This window comes from Mchenga conophoros, linkage group LG1 (genome assembly GCF_057382185.1).
Source record: "Mchenga conophoros isolate Kocher_MC1m ecotype Shallow Benthic linkage group LG1, M_conophoros_male_GT1.1, whole genome shotgun sequence".
Lineage (NCBI taxonomy): Eukaryota > Metazoa > Chordata > Actinopteri > Cichliformes > Cichlidae > Mchenga > Mchenga conophoros.
The window spans coordinates 41938496-41952033 of NC_140526.1; the positions used below are offsets into that span (position 1 = coordinate 41938496).

The following is a 13538-nucleotide window of genomic DNA, read 5'->3' on the forward strand; positions in this document are numbered from 1 at the left end:
GATGGTTCCTCGTCTCCCTCCTCTTTCTTGGGTTTCTGCTGCCTGAGGTATTCACTGAGCACTCGGTCAGTTGGGGCCATCTTCCCAATGTATTCTTGGATGTTCCTTGTCTCATCCTGGACTGTGGTGCTGACACTCACCAGTCCCCGGCCCCCTTCCTTCCGCTTATCGTACAGCTTCAGGGTGCTGGACTTGGGGTGAAACCCTCCATGCATGGTAAGGAGCTTTCTTGTCTTTATGTCAGTGGTTTCTATCTCCTCCTTTGGCCAGCTTATTACCCCAGCAGGGTATCTGATCACGGGCAGGGCGTATGTGTTGATGGCCCGGATCTTGTTCTTACCATTCAGCTGACTCCTCAGGACTTGCCTGACCCTCTGCAGGTACTTGGTGGTTGCAGCCTTTCTAGCGGCCTCTTCATGGTTCCCATTTGCCTGCGGGATCCCCAAGTACTTGTAACTGTCCTCTATGTCTGCAATGTTGCCTTCTGGTACACTGTAAAAAAAATCCGTAAAAATACAGTACAATCTACTGTATAAACGTGAAGGAATTTTCCGTATTAGTCATTTACAGGTATTTTTCTGTATTTCTCAACTACTGCAATGCATTGTGGGAAAAAGAACCTGAAAAGGAGGGAAAAGTAAGCGCAAGAGCAGCCATTAGGCTTCTTTCAGGCTTCATCTGGATTTTGGATTCTGAAGTTGGAGAAACTGCCTTCAAATTTCTGTGGTAAGTATTAAAACTCATGTTTCGTTTTATTAAAATAATGTTTTTCAAAAGACTCCGTGTTTTTATTTAGAAAGAATTGTTAATTTATTTGTTAACTGGTTTCGGCTGTCTCCAGACAAGTCAGGAATATTTTGCTGACTCATTTTTTAAAATAATTGTTATTTAGGTTTAACATGACTTAAGCTTTATTTTAATTAATGTTAAAATAATTTTTACTGTGATACCACCAGTTTTGCCCTTCAGTGGCTGAACCAGTTTTCATAAATATTATAGTTAGCTGTCTGTGTCTCTCTGGGTATTACACAGCTGTGACTGCTAACTAGCTAATTAGCAAAAGTCAGCGATGTGGATAACTGGGAAAGTGAGAACTTCATGGTTCTAGAAATTATTCTAGGACTCTAATAAGTACTGTATCAATACCTGTGTTTTACAGTTGGCTCTACTGTACACTTTAAAGGGTTTCAGGCAAAGTTACACTAACCCTAGTTTAAGCCTCAGACCTTCCTGGCTGACGCTAGCAAATGCTAATGTTAGCCTCTGATTTGGGCTGCTAAAATAAAGACTTTTAGCTAGCTGACCAGCATAGATTATTTCGGTGGTTAACAGACTGTAGTGGTAAAATTATTGAAAGTATAGTTTCACCTCAGCACATTTACAATTACAGTATGTCTATTTTGTAGCACATAGAAATGTTTAGTTAATATTTACAGACAGACACATTTTCCCTGTAACTGTGTTTTTACTCCAACATTTGTTGAAAATGTAATTTATGAAATGCTGAGCAGTATTTCTTGTATGTGGAATATTTTTGTCACCCCACTGTGCTAATGTGATTAAATACTAAAAATTATTACTAAAAAAATTCAATAATAAATCAATAATAACTATTTCTTGATTGAACTATAATGTAAGCGCAGTGCTGGTGTGCAGGGGCTCTATATGCCTTGTCTATATCAAGCTTTTAGCCAAATATAAGCAGAGATATTTGTATCTTTCTTAAAAATCCAGATCCTTACAGATTATTTGAGAAATGGATCAACAGCTATCACTACTTGAAGCACTTTAAGTCCTGCAGTGGAAAAATATCCCTTATTTCACCTTTGATCACACACTTTGGTTTTCCAGTGCAGAGCAATGGCCAAGAAAAGGAAAGACTTCCCCGAGTGGAAAAAAAAGATGAAGATACAAGCTGGTGATGATCCAGAGCAGCTGGTCTCAGGAAATGAAGAAAAACCCTGATCACCTTCTCTACAAACACAAGGTGAGTTTAATGTTGTGGTTGATTTAGTTTTTCAAGGTATGTATGTTACTTTAATTATAAACTGCTTTTGTTGCAACAGAATGGTGTTATGTGTATGCAACTCTACGTGAATTATAATCCTTTGTAGGGCTGCGTGATATGACCAAAGTCTCATATCCCAATATAAGACGTATCTCTCCTGATAACGATATATATCACAAAATAGTGCATTTTCTGTAAATTCTGTGATTCTCGGGCAACTCGACTTATGTGAAATGTTTTCAGTTGGGCGTCGTGTACCTGGAGTCGAGTGTTTTGACCGATGCATGAAACTATACATTTTTAGACATGAGTTTAAATGGCCGCCATTTTCTTTCTGAGTATTTATTACACGGCGTGCTGCAAGGAAAAGCCTGTTCTAACGTTTGAGTCTAAGGATTATTTTGAGCACCTGACGACTCTTTTTTTGCTTTTCATTCGTAAACTCTCTCGAAACTCTTTCATGTGATTCTTGTGTAGGTGGTTAAAGAGGTTTGTCGTGTTCGAGTGGTGGTGGGGACCAGTTTGTGGCATAATTTGCATAGTACAGTTTTCTGGGGCGTGTCAGACTTTTCATAACCAAACCATGTCCATGCTACAGAGGTAGCCCCTCATTTAACAATAAGGTCCTCGATTTCTTTTGACTGGTCCTTCTGGTTCTGCCTCATCCTTGCTGGCCATGCTGGTATTCTCTGTGCCTTCGTCTGCGTGGTGACTGTAAGCGCCATTTATAGTTACTTGATGTTTTTATTTGAGGTCATTTGTTTGATGCATATTCTGAAATTTTATGTTTGAGAATAATGTATATCATTTCAGTTTAGTCTCAACAGAAACTTGAGCTTTATTGTGAAAGGTTTATGTGGAAAATAAACAAGCGGACGGCGGAGCCACACGATGGTTTTATCCTCATTGTTGGTAACGAAAGTACGCGTAAAAACAGTCACTTGTCCGTCCATAGTGTGGTTATTTTAAGTATAAGAGAAGGAGAGAACTTTAAGAAATAATATAGCCACTACAGTGACCATCAAAACCATGAAAAAAATATTGCCGTAAACAGTTTATTTTGCAACACCACAAAACAAAGAATAGTGTATAATATGAAACGATAGACATTTTTATATCGTAATCTGATATATATCGTCATATCGCACAGCCCTAATCCTTTTTTGTTTATGTTGTTTATGCTCTAGGTAAAAAAAAATTATAAAAATACAAACTTTTTAAAAATGTCTTGTTGTTTCTCTTTTTTTCCTCAGAATAAATTGCGACTAGTCTCAATGGCTGACACGGAGGAGCAACACAGCGACACGTTAACTCCGACTGCTGCAGTTCCTGTATGAACTGAGCAACTCTGAAAATCCAAGGAAAAGCTGAGTGTATTTTACTTAAAGCTCAGATGGACCTTGATGTACTAACATGCAGGCTGCATTCAGGACTTTGTCACACTGTTATATGAAGAGCGGTAACAAGACTTTGTAGTAATTTGTCTTACTATTGTCTTATTTGTTGTGATTTAGGGTCTGTGCGCACTAGCAGAGGTTTTTGTTTGTAACTGTAACCTCGTTTTCAGAGCCTTGTCTAACATTTAATGGTCATGAAATATGTCAGACTTTTTCCTCTACTTAACCAGCTTAGAGAATTTGAACACCGTGGAGAAAAAGGTGTGCATTAAGGATTTTGAACTATGATGTTTAAGTGTTGTCACTGCTGAGGATTCGTGGACACAGATCCTTATTCACTATGCTGCTGTTTACAGTTTAACTTTTCATCAGAACAAGCACTTCTAATTATACTTTGCTCCTCACTGACAAAACAAGTCCCGTAAATACACTTTTATCTTTAAGTTTGGGACAGTAATCTGTCTTAATTTATTATGTGTTGTAGTTATCATATGGGGAAAAGTCCTGTGGTTATCCATCAGTCCTGTTCGAATAAACCCAAAGTTCAGGAACATCTTCTTTAGATCTGTTCAGTTGTATTCATGTGGCACCACTTAAACAGTCAACAAATTTTGACTCAAGTATGTTATATTGTAAGGTAAAGAGCCCAAAGAGTTAATCTCAGACAAATGTTCACACAAATGTGAATTACATTCACTTCATTAATGAAGTGAATGTAATTCAGTAATCAAAGGTGTTTGGCTATAACTGACTACATGTGTATACTGTATCATAAGTGGACAGAGATGGATGTAAACCACACCTTAACCATTTGGCTGAGGCAAAACTACCACAAGGCAGTGATTCTAACTAAAAGGTACTCTGGATATTATTAAATGTGAACATGTCGTTAAATATGACATTTTTTGTTTGTCAGGTGTCCTGTTTGAAGAAAACACTTGGTAGCCACTTGAATGAATGTAAATAAACACATTTACATGAGGGCAACCTGATTTCAAGGAAATAAAAATGCTCAAATTTGAAAGCTTGTGAGTTATTTTGTTCATGTATCAGCTGTTTAGTAGTTTTATGACAAGATGGATGCTGTCATTATATTTAAGTATAGTGTTTGAGTTAAGGAGAATAAAAGAATATTTAACATTAATTGTACCAATGTTGTTGTGTACGAAGCACAAATTAATTTAAGTTTTAATTTATGAATTTTTGAGTACATGGTGTACTAGGTTGTAATTGCATAGAAATGTACGTTTAAGGATATAAAGAACTATATTTAATGAGTTACAGTGAAAAGAAGTGCTTGGAAATAGTAATATAAACAGAAATTTCAATTTTTCTATTAACGGAAAATATCAGTTAATGATACAGAAAATATACTGTGAATAAACGGAATTTTCTGTTTTATAGCTGAAGGAAATGTCCGTAAATAGTACAGAAAGTATACTGTAAATCTACAGAATTTTCCGTTTTATCATTTACAGAAAGATCCGTCAAACCTCCGTAAAAAAACAGAAAATGTACTGGCAGAAAATTACCAGGACATTCTCTGTTTTTCTACGGAATATTTTTTTACAGTGTAGTTCAATCCCCTCAGTTCTGACTACCTTCCCTCTCTTTGTTACCATCCGGCTACACTTCTCCAGTCCGAACGACATTCCAATGTCATTGCTGTATAGCCTGGTAGTGTGGATCAGTGAATCGATGTCTCGTTCACTCTTGGCATACAGCTTGATGTCATCCATGTACAGGAGGTGGCTGACAACTGCTCCGTTCTGTAGTCGGTATCCGTAGCCAGTCTTGTTAATGATCTCACTGAGGGGGTTCAGGCCTATGCAGAACAGCAGTGGGGACAGAGCATCTCCTTGGTAGATCCCGCACTTGATGGTGACTTGTGCTATGGGCTTGGAGTTGGCCTCTAGTGTTGTACGCCACATCCCCATTGAGTTCCTGATGAAGGCTCTTAGGGTCCCATTGATCTTGTACAATTCTAGGCATTCCAGTATCCAGCTGTGGGGCATTGAGTCATAGGCCTTCTTGTAATCAATCCAGGCAGTACACAGGTTGGTCAGTCTGGTCTTGCAGTCTCGGCTGACTGTTCTGTCTACCAGTAGCTGGTGTTTTTCGCCTCTGGTATTCTTGCCTATATATATATATATATATATATATATATATATATATATATATATATATATATATATATATATATGCAAGACAGACAGACAGACAGGGTGGGCCATTTATATGGATACACTGTAATAACATGGGAATGGTTGGTGATATGTTAAAGTCCTGTTTGTGGCACATTAGTATATGTGAGGGGGCAAACTCCTCAAGATGGGTGGTGACCATGGTGGCCATTTAGAAGTCGGCCATCTTGGATACAACTTTTGTTTTTCCAATAGGAAGAGGGTCATGTGACATATCAAACTTATTGGTAATGTCACAAGAACAACAATGGTGTGCTTGGTTTCAATGTAACTTTATTCTTTCATGAGTTATTTACAAGTTTCTGACCACTTATAAGATGTGTTCAATGTGCTGCCCATTGTGTTGGATTGTCAATGCAACCCTCTTCTCCCACTCTTCACACACTGATAGCAACACTGCAGGAGAAATGCCAGCACAGGCATCCAGTATCCGTAGTTTCAGGTGCTGCACATCTCGTATCTTCACACCATAGACAATTGCTTTCAGATGACCCCAATATAGCAGTATATAGCAGAGATGACAATAAAGTTTACTTTGATTTCAGCACAGCAGCGAGCAGGCGCACCGAGGGCTCTCGTGCTCTCTTTTCGCGTATAGAATTTGAAAAAACATTAGTGCAAATTATAAGTGTGTATCATAATGTCTGGTGTTTTCGTGTTTGTTGGTTCGTTTTTATTTTGTTTTATTTCACGAGTTGGTTATTGGATGCCGCTTCAGCCATCCAGAGAATCCCCCGTCATCCTGCCCCTCTCCTCCCTGTGCCGCAAGCAGCAGGCGCACCTCACCCGTGATCACAAAGTCCTGCGACTTCATGCACAATTTTAAAAAACTGCACCTTATCTAAATTTGGATGGAGGGCGCCCTTACTCCCAGCAAATGGGCGATAGAAAACCAATCGGTGCCTATGATATCCCCCAAATGCGCTGGCATGTTGTCGGGGCAGCATGAGTACGAGCAACTTTTTGTTTTTTGCCGATTCCCGTGATGCCGCCCCCACCACAATGCCACCCTGGGCAACTGCCCATGTCGCCCTTATCAACTGCATTATACTGCAATGTTCTAGTCTTACTGACCATAACTACACTTTACCCTTCAAGATAAGATAACTCTTTATTGTCATTGCACAGTCATACCCAGTACAATAGTACAATAAACTTGGAAACTGTCCCGCGTCAGCAATATGCACAACTAAACGCCACAAAACACAACACAACACACTAACAAAACAACACAGTAAGTTAAAGGGGATTTTTTTTAAGTGGAAGAAATGTATGAGCAAAAAAGAAAGGTAAAGGAATGACTTAATAAATAAATAAATAAAGAGTGAATGTTTATTGCACTTTGATATTATTACTCAGGGAAAACCCACGCAAACACGGGGAGAACATGCAAACTCCACCTACACTGTAAAATCTAATATTGTGTTTAATTAAAAATATTAAATAGGCTGAACTCAATTTTTTTTTATCAATTTGTTATTAGAACTCAATTTGAATAAGTTACCAGTACTTTTTATGCAAAAACACTGATCAGCTCAATTTATTTGAGTTGTCTTAACTTAGAAAAACCAAGTAAGCTCGAAATTTAGCTTCTCAGTGCAGAAGGATGAAAGATGTGTTTTGAAAATGCCACGTCACTAAGAGAGTTCTTAGTCAAAGCTGTGTCCCAGATCTCACACAGGCACTTTTATTAACATACAGCGTAGATGTACATGAAAACATTACTCAGAAATAAATTATCAGCATTTATTACATAATAATGCTCCATAAATAAAAGAAAACAATGTTGTTTTTGTGCATAACAAAAAGCTCACAATTGTGCAGTCAAAATGTAAACTAACAGACGCTGAGCATAATAACAAAGAGACAGATTTCACAGCTGCTCTGTTCCCAAGTTCCACTGCGTGACTGACAGCCTGGAGTTTGAAATCTGCTTCGTAACCGTGTCTCTGAACAGGTGCCATTTATGGTCCTTATACACACAGTACGGTAATATTACGTTGAAGCAGAGTACGTGTTACTCTGCGAGGCTCCAGACTACAGTAGCCGTAATGCTCCAACAATCCATCAAGCGCTGCAGCTCCGTCGCTTACCAAAGTCGTACCAAAACATTTTTTGACAGATTGCTGAGCGCCGTGTACCACATAAAATCTGTTTCCTGAGCCACATTTTGATAAATTAAGTAGATATTTGAGCATTACACAGCTACGTTCTTGCCTGAAAATATCTTAAAAGTTTATTTTGTGACCCAGAAAGGGTAATCTGGGGAAAAGTAGGATCGCAGTTGTCGGAGCCTGTGTATGCGTATAATTGTTGTACTTGTACTTGTACTTGTGTTCTCATGGACTTGTGATACGTCGGAGACCTACTGTTTCAATTCAAAGTATACATGAAGCCGAGAACGCGAAAAATTCCGGGATGTGTTTTTGCTCCTCCCATTTTATCGAGCATGTATCGGGAGTGACTAGAAACATTATGTTAATGGATTGCATTTATATAGCGCTTTTCGGGACCCCTCAAAGCGCTTTACATTCACTCTCACATTCACACACTGGTGGAGGCAGCTATAGTTGTAGCCACAGCTGCCCTGGGGCAGACTGACAGAACACCAGTAGGCGGTAGGTGAAGCGTCTTGCCCAAGGAAACAAGACGAACACCCAACTCTTGAGCCACGATCGCCCCAGATGTCACATATAAACCCTGCCATATGTTAGATCTGGTCATTTTGCTTATGAGAAACCTTATATATTGGAAGCTAGCTTTTAACAAGCATGTAATGATTATATTTAAATTAGGTGGTCTTTTTTTAAACACATATCTCTTTAGGCCTAAACTGACAGTGTTAATACCGCACGTTCAGACACAGTAGTAGATGGTGTTTTTAATACTATATGTGTTAGTCCAGGGGTGGGCTACTCCGGGCCTCGAGGGCCGGTGTGCCTGCAGGTTTAGATGTGTCCTTGAACCAACACAGCTGATTTAAATGGCTAAATTAGCTCCTCAACATGTCCTGAAGTTCTCCAGAGGCCTGGTAATGAACTAATCATGTGATTCAGGTGTGTTGACCCAAGGTGAGATCTAAAACCTGCAGGACACCGGCCCTCGAAGCCTGGAATTGCCCACCCCTGTGTTCGTCTAATTTGGTTGTATGGGGTCTACATTGACCTTCTGTGTTGTAAGTTATTATGATTTCACAGACATTAAGGATCAAATCAGCTTATAAAAAAATTCTGTTTTTTCTCCCTCTGCTTGCTTCTTACTGTCTTTGTCATGGTCCTGGGCCATGTTGGCCCAGTATTCTTAGTTTTCTTGTATGTTTGTATTTTGTTCCCTATTTAGGCCATGTTTCCTGAGTTGCCCTGTTGTGTTGTTCCCTAAGTGTTTTCCCTTCGTGGCTTTTACCCCCTGTGTATCTGTGAGCCCTCGTCTCTCCTTATGTTTTATTCCATGTTTCCCCAGCCCGTTATGTCTGTGTTTTCCCCGTGCTCTCTCTCCTCCTGTCTGAACCTCTGTACTTCCTGTTTGACTCTGCCCGTCTCCCGTCAGTGTTATGTTCACCCCGCCCTGTCTCGTTATGGTTATCTGTGTCAGCTGTGTTCCCCGTGTGTTCCCACTTTCCTTGTTAACCCTCTGTGTATTTCTGTCTGCGTCTCCCTCTGTTCGGCGTCGCGTTCTCCCTCATTGCTGTGTGGATTCCCTGTGTCTCCCTACGAGTGTTAGTTTATTGATTCCCAGTTTAGTTGAGTTCTGTATTTCCTATGTTCTGCCTGTCAGCAATAAAGCTGCTTTTGAGTTCATCCCCGTGTTTGTGAATCTTGCGATTGGGTCCTCCTCCCGCCTGCCACGCAGCGATCCATGACAGTCTTTGAGTATCGGGACCAGCACTCCTGCTGTTGGACAGAAAGACATCAACTCAGTGGTAAGTATTTTGGTTTTCCAATATATTAGCAACTGTCAGTGACATTTATATTAATCAGGCTGGTCAAAGGAGCTTGGAAAGAAAAGCGTCTGGACTTCTTTAAGTTACTTGAAGACGTTTCACCTCTCATCCGAGAAGCTTCTTCAGTTCTAAGGTCAAATGGTGGAGAGTCCCAGATATAAACCTAGTGGGAGTGACCCCCCACAGAGGGACAAAAGGACCCCCTGATGATCCTCTAATCGCCTGAACCAAGGTGGGAAACTGGGCGTGGGTCCCAATCAGCCAGAGTTTCGGGTGTGTTCATTGTGAAACCTGGCCCCACCTTATCATGTGAATTCCTGAGGTCAGATGGCCCAGGATGTGAGTGGGCGTTAAGGCGTCTGGGAAGGATCTCAAAACTGGATTATAGATGGCAGACAGTTGGTGTCGTAAACCCCGCCTCTGTTCAAAGATGGTCGCTCACAGTGGACATAGATGCTTCTTTCACTCCTCTTTCAAACCATCTGTCCTCTCTGTCCAAAATGTGAACGTTGGCATCCTCGAAAGAGTGACCTTTGACCTTTAGATGCAGATGGACTGCTGAGTCTTGTCCTGTGGAGGTGGCTCTTCTGTGTTGTGCCATGCGCTTGTGAAGAGGCTGTTTGGTCTCTCCGATGTAGAGGTCTGGGCATTCCTCGCTGCACTGTACAGCATACACCACATTGTTAAGTCTGTGTTTTGCCGTTTTGTCTTTCGGGTGAACCAGTTTTTGTCTGAGCGTGTTGCTGGGTCTGAAATACACTGGGATGTCATGCTTGGAGAAAACTCCATGCGTTCACAGCCCTCAGTGTGCACCTCACCTCATATTCCTGCACCACGAGGCTTGGGCTGCTGCTGCCGTTCGATGTTTGAGCTACGGCTGCCTCTGATTCCTTCACCTCTAAGTGTGCAAAGAAGTTGTGCAGCTCCTCTGCAAGTGCCATGTTGCCCTCAGTCATCATGGTTTTGCCAGGCTTGTAGTTTGTTAGGTGCTAAATTCCCTGCCATACCTGTCGCAAATTGTTGTTAAGTGGTCTTCAATATTCCTCTTGTGCACTGCCTTGGCCTCTCTGATACCTCTTTTCAGATGGCTGCACTGTACTGCATACTGTCACTGGATCTGAAAACACCGTCACTGTCACAGCGAATGGGATGAGCCGTGTGGAGAAAATAAATGAGGATCCAAATGCAGGCACTTGCTGAGATGTGAAGGTGGTTTATTGTAGAGTAAAGCAAAATGTGAAAAATGGCAAAATGGAACAAAAACGACTCTATACTGGGACAAACTAAACTACTAAACAGCAAACATGAACACAAACATGAAGGAGGATGAGTGGAGGCATAAGAAGGTGGACGGAAATCAGACAGAAACTCCGCGTAAGGCCCAGGTGGATGATAGGTGGCAGCTAGGGTGGTGGTAGAGGCTTTCAAATGAATGAAGTCTGTCTGGGTCTTTGGTTGATTAATAAGTTGGTGTGGAATATTGGTGCCACACCACCCCCTCAGCTTCTGCTTTGGGGATTCTGATAGTGTGACTCAGGGGTCTTGATCCATTTAAGCTAACATAATCATCCTGCTGTAACCAGATTTCTGTATGGCAGAGTAAATTGATTTGTTGATCAATTTTTAATTCCTGTGCTAACAGAGACTTGGAAGAGAGAGACTTAATGTTTAATAAATCACATTTCACTGTTTTACGCTTTGGTGCCGCTGGGGATGCTGTATTGTTCTTTGTGATTTTTTTTATGTTTAAGACACTTTTTTTTGCTGGTTTTTAGTTTGTTTTTTGTATGTTTCTAATGGGATGGTGCTTTTGGGGGATAACAGGAGGAGAGAAGCTGCAGAGAGGCATGTAAGACTGAACATCTGCTTCCTGGTCTCAACTTTGAATAGTCCCGTTTTGGAGGGATTAATAAATTTAACCAGATTTCTAGAAATGGATGACATCTCTCCTAACAAGACCAAGTTTCTGCCAGAAAGTTTCTCAATTACTATTAAGGAGAAAAGGGGAAAATTAGAAAAACATTGGATTACGTCTGGAAGATGTGGGGAAAAGGAGGATTGGTCTCCACATATCCCAGGAGCACAACTCCTAAATAATGACGCAATAAAGGTCCTACATTAAAAAGCAAAAGAGGAACATGATAAGGCACATATGGCACATCACTGATGGTGATATAGAATAGGAAGTTCTTAGACATGCTCCTGAGGGGAAGTTTTTGTTCAGTATTTGGTATTTTGTGCTCCACTTTCATTCTTAAATACACAACTTCAGATGCCATTGTTGGAGTATGGTGGGGGTCCTGGAAAGTGAGGATGAGATCAAAGAAACTGGAGGGAGGATATTGACATAGGAGATTTCCTCCCATGGGTTAAAAGGTTTTTTTGTTTTCTTTCCCTCTGTAACAATTGCGTCATCATTTCCAGTTGACCACTGACCTAAGGCTAATGGCCTGTAACATCCAGTAACTACTATTATTAGAGACATGGGAGAATATTATCAACTTTTTGGGACCCGTGAAACAGGTCTAAGGGAGAAAGACCTTTTTGGTCCAGCATCACACCTGTGAAGGATACCAAGGAGCAGCAAGAGGCTTTCAGCTGGGTTATGGATTTATTTCAAACCAAATAAGGGAAACTGCGGTTTTCACCCAACTTTCTGACCAATCACATTAACATTGTGTATTTTATGTCTTCATGAATGCTCAGTAATCCAAGTAAATCCCAATAGGTTGATTCTGTTCATCTGAACGTAACTTTTCAGTGGGAGAAACGTTTCGTCACTCTGCCTTCTTCAGTCTCAGCTGACTGCAGGTTTCCCCAAACTTATAAACAGCACACTGAAGGAACAATGAGGTGTGATGTCAGTTCCTTGACCATTAATATGCAAATTGTCATGACCACTGATCAACAACCATTGATCAAAGACCACTGATCAATGGCCATGAGTCCCATTCACAGAGTGTTGGGGAATGGCTGCAATCACAGCATTGTAAGATGGTGACAGATGAACCCTTAGGCCCCCTCATCGATTCAGAGATGGTCTTTCCCTTTTCACATAACTGGCCTCCTTGACTCCCCACTCAAACCAGTGTTCCTCCCTGTCCTGGATGTTACATCCTCATCACTGAAAGCGTCTCCACAGGCTTTCAAAGTCCTGGCCTGACAAGTTAGCTCTTCTGTGTTGCACCATCCCCTTAGCCAGAGGTTACTTGGTTTCCCTGATGTATAAAACATGGCACTCATGGTGTTTTGGAGTTTAAATGCCACAGAGGGCGCCGGTTTAGCTCAGTTGGGATAACCACATTTACTCAGGGCCTTCTCGATGTAATGGGGATGGTGTTCGCTCTATGTTGTAGCATCTTGATGACACCCAGTTTGTGCTCCAGTGGATGTTTACACTCAAACCTTAAATACTGTATGTATGTATGTATCTGTATGTGTATAGGTTTATGGTATACATTAACATTTAAATGGAAAATCTCACAGTCTAAGAAGGCAAACTGCAACTTTTCATATCATCCCTGGTGAATTTGATGTGTCGGTCCTCCTAGTTAATGTGATCCGTTAATTGCGGTACGTCCTGAGATTTGATTTTCACCCATCATGATGTCGCCATGAAGCCCACATAGCCTCCATTTCTTCCATGTACATGTTCAGTCAGCTGAGACCGAAGAAGTCACTTGCATGAGTGACAAAATGTTTCTCCCACTTAAAACGCTACGTCCAGATGAACAGAGTCAACCCTTTGGGATTCTGTATTTCACCACATACAATAAAAGTGTTTACTGCTTGCATGAGGCATCCTTTGTCTCATGTTTCTGAAAGGTGGCGGTCCATGGTGCCATCTAAAACTAATTTGAAAATGTTTGATAATAAATTGTGAAAACTTATAATTTGAGCATATTCATCTTCTCTCTCTAAAGAAGAACACAACACCACCTAACAGTGGCAACAAGGCGGCAACTTCCAGAAAATGCACTTCTTGTCAC

General features: G+C 40.8%; 1 long non-coding RNA gene across 1 annotated transcript; it reads left to right on the plus strand.

Annotated features, from left to right (window-relative positions):
• The first annotated feature begins 513 nt into the window (after positions 1-513).
• LOC146583891 (uncharacterized) lies at positions 514-4457 on the plus strand. The gene is made up of 3 exons (XR_014893261.1): positions 514-726; positions 1852-1987; positions 3262-4457. It is a non-coding gene; the product is annotated as an uncharacterized LOC146583891 (long non-coding RNA).
• The last annotated feature ends 9081 nt before the right edge of the window (positions 4458-13538 follow it).